Source organism: Seriola dumerili, unplaced genomic scaffold (genome assembly GCF_002260705.1).
Source record: "Seriola dumerili isolate Sdu_G_001 unplaced genomic scaffold, Sdu_1.0 BDQW01000200.1, whole genome shotgun sequence".
NCBI classification, from domain to species: Eukaryota; Metazoa; Chordata; class Actinopteri; order Carangiformes; family Carangidae; genus Seriola; species Seriola dumerili.
Genome location: NW_019174455.1, coordinates 2,820,681 through 2,824,832, shown reverse-complemented (window position 1 = coordinate 2,824,832; position 4,152 = coordinate 2,820,681).

Sequence of the window (4,152 nt, the reverse complement as noted above, 5' to 3'; positions counted from 1 at the left end):
AAGTGTCAATTTGGTGCTGCTAGAGGAAACGTCAGGTAATAAGCAAAGATCAGTAGGATCCAACTAACATTACCATCCAACTTAGCATGGCCAAATAGAGACAAATAAGTTAGATCATCAAAGTATAGATATGAGGATTTTTCATGAACTTTCTTGCAGGACCGTCAAATGAAAAGCTAGAAATGTCAGCAAAGTAACTGCTGTATCATTCATTTAAGATTAGTGCAGACTTTTTTTGTGCTTCATTACCATGCTAGTATTTGCACTTTAAAGCTATGAGCACTTTACTGTATGAGAAGCTATTTTCAGGCTTTCCACAGAGCATTTGTTCCATGAGGGTCAGCTGAGGATAACAATCTTTCATCCACTTGACCCTCTGCCCTTCTGATGTGTGTTGTTTTGTCTGGTGACAACCATGGTGCAGGGTGCGAATGTCACCAACCGACAGCTGACTTCCTCTGAATGCCTTCTACTTGACGGCACTTCAGAGCCCTGCAGTGATTCTGGCCAACTTAGGGACAGCTGAACTGAGAGGAAGTGGATTCCACAGTCAGAGAGAGGATACTTCCCTTTCCCCCCTGCTCCACATCCCTGACATCTTGGATAACAATAAGACTACATGATTTTGCTGCTTTAAATGGGAAGTGCATTCAAATGGACACTTGCAATTTTCTATACAACTGTAATGTTAGAACACACTGATAAGGGATGGACTTAAAACAAGACTCATGCTGTTGGTACTAGGACTACAATTCTCATTCTGCCCTCTTTTAGAGCAGTAGTTCTCTGTAATGTATTAGTAGTGACCTTGTCATCATAAATACTCAATGATGCTATTTTCACTGAAAACAAATTCAATTACTGTAGACAGATGTTGGACAGATATGCTATACAAACAGAAAACTGTATGTTTTTTATTTATTTAAAATCTGTAGTAGAATTTATGAGGCCAGTTTATTGTCACCAATTATTAAAGATCAGACTGGGTGATTTAAGGTTTTGCTCCTGATAGGCTATTCTTTGTTCAGTGTATGTAGCTGAATATTTCATCTATTTTAAAAGGGCCATTTGTATGTAAATGTTCTCTGCTGCCAAATGTGGTTTCTTGCCACCTACAGTAAATGGTAAACAGATGAAGTTGGCTACCAGCAAGTGAACATAGTAGAGAGCTAAGGAGACATAACTCCTCATAACATGTTAGTCATATCAACTTTTTAAGGATCTTATTTGCTACCATGTTAGCCATATTTGTAAGGAAATTGTTTGCTAATATGTTAGCCATATTCCCTTTGTAAGGTCATTATTTGCTAACACGTTAGCAAACAATGACCTTACAATGTTACTATGGCTAACATGTTATCAACTTTGGTCACCATGTCAAATTCTTATGGCCATTGTTTGCCAACATGTTCACCATGTCAACTTTGTAAGATCATATCATGTCAAACATGTGACAAATAGCTTTAGCTAAAGCTAAAGAAAATGCAACTTTAAGAGCGGATGTCAAATCTCACTCCGTCTTTCTTTTAAAGTCTAAATTTTGTATGTAAACATTGACAGTGAAACACGTTGATGATCCCTTCACTGTTTCACATACAGATGTACTTTACTGTCTGTTCCCTTTTACAGTATGAAGTCATGTGCTTCAGGGCACACATTTCTCTTCATTTGTGTGCTTTGTCTAACCATCCATTTCTGCCTCACTAACCTCTTGTTCTCCTCTCTAGTGAGACTCTTTACCCTGAGGCTATTTTTCTCCCATCTTCTCTCTAAGAGAATAAGAAATTCCAGTGGCAAAAGCAATCAGTGAGCTTCACTTTTAACCAGACCCTATCTGAATTTGCTGTCAAATTAAAGGTGATTTGTTCTCTTTCTTTTAGCATTCTGCATATTTTATTTTATCATTTAAGATTTTATTATTACATATTTTCTTGTACGCCATCTCCTTATTTTATATCTATCTCCTGCTTCTCACCTTCTGCAAGCTTTGCTCTGTCCTTCTTTACAGTAGTTCACTCTTTCTCTCCTGATTTTTCTTCTCCTCTCTCCTTTTTCTTGCACCCCTTTTTCACCTCTCTGATCTTTCCCATTTTATGTTGCCCTTTGACGCATTTCTTCGGGACCAGCCTGCCACTGTGAATTTTGGACAACATGCCATCTAACTTTAGAAACTGTGTTTTATATGTTTTTCGTTCATGGATATATGAAGAAAAAAAAAAAGCACAACTACTGAAAGTTAAAGTTACACATTGTCTTTTCATTAGCAGAACATCAAAGAAGATACACTGAAAGGAAAGATGGGGCTTCAAAGTAAAACAAGTGTTGCCCCTCTATTATTAATGCATAGCTGCAACAATCTAAAGCGACCCGACTCTAAGACAACAGCAAGGAGTGTGCAAAAAGTAACAGGTATTTACAGGAATTATTTTTAATTCATTATTTTTAATTCTTGCATTCATTTATACTCCAGTAACAATATATAAATAGGGTTAAAAGAGAGGTTTGTTTGCAACCTCTCCTATCATGATGCTGTCCTGCTTGGCTCAGTTGAGCATGAGAATCAAGGATGCAAATTTATTATCAGACTTTTATGTTAGTTTTATAGAATTGCCTAGGACAATGATTAGTCAAAGACTTCACTGCAATTTTTCAAAAATTCAACATGGTCTGTTTGCTATCACTGCTCCACGTGGTTTGGCATATTCATTAAATATCTTTAAAGGAACAATCCATGGATAAAATGTGGTTGATCGCATTCTTGTTGAGAGCAAGATGACAAGATCAATACAATTCTCAGACCTTTAAATATGAAGTTAGTACCAAAGTGTAAAGTTGGCACGTTGTGGTTTTACTGGGGGATATATGTGACTGTGTCTAGCCAAGTAATCCACATAATCCCATGTAGAACCATAACTTGTTTTACACTTTGGTTTTTGTACAAATGAAACAAATGACAAATAACATGTTAATTAGTGGCTGATTTTAGCTTTTTCCAGTTTTATTCTTATTTAATCACAAAAACTTATTCCCAAAAGCTTTTTCTTAAAAGTGGCTATAATCAACATTTTTAAAATAACAACATATATATATATATATATATATATATAAAAACAATGTCATTGCGTGAATCTGCAACTCCAGCTCCTTGGCTCCATAGAGCTTTTTTACTGAGTTTTAGTCCCCTGTTAAGTGGTTCAGCGCATAACTTGACTGTCACTCTCACTGCTTTCATAGCATCCGTTTTGCCAAAGGAGGCAGCTGTTTTCAGTGATAAAAACTCTAAAAACCCACTGTACACTGCCTACGCAGCATAAAATGGTGGTGCAATTTGTGGCTCAAGAGTCAGATAACACCGTCAGTAGTTGGTTTAAACCAAAAATGGAGCTTGAAAGGAGGATTTTGAGGTCATTCATGGGGAGGACGTTCATCAGGTTGACACAAAATGACAATGATAATTTTACTCCGTAACTGCTGGATGTGTAAATAAACAACTGTTTGACATATCATCACCTTTTAAGTGGATATGTCAATGTCATGTTCACGACTTTTTTCTGCTGCCCCCAAGTGGCCAAAAGAAATCTGTTATTGCAGGTTTAAAGATGTATAATTGCTATGCCAAACCATGTTGATGAACAAACCATTCTTTTAACAACTGCCAGTTATTGATCACTTGGGCTGAGTATTGTCACTGATTTCCTGAATCGATTCAATTGATTGTGTTAGAGATATTTAAGTTACAATACCAATTTTGCTTGGATATGAATGAGATTCTCAGACAAATAATGCTGTAAATTGCTCCTCAAACCTGGTGCATTATTAAAAATATTAATGTGTACATTACACACACAACCATACATCTGCCTTCATATCAGTGGAGCTGCGTCTGCCATTTTTTGTCTCTCACGTGACCAGATCTTGTTGCACGAGAAGGGTGGTCCCACAACACTTAAAGGGGGTTACAGCTACACACATCCACAGGAGACTGTAAAAGGCCTTATAATTGTTGATCGCAGGATTTTATAAATCAATATCGGATTATTAATTGATTTGAAATGGAACATCGATTTTTTTCAACCCAGTCCTATTTCCTGTTTGGAAAGTGATGATAATTATTTTTTAAAACATGTTATATTTACCTGTTTGTATGGCCAC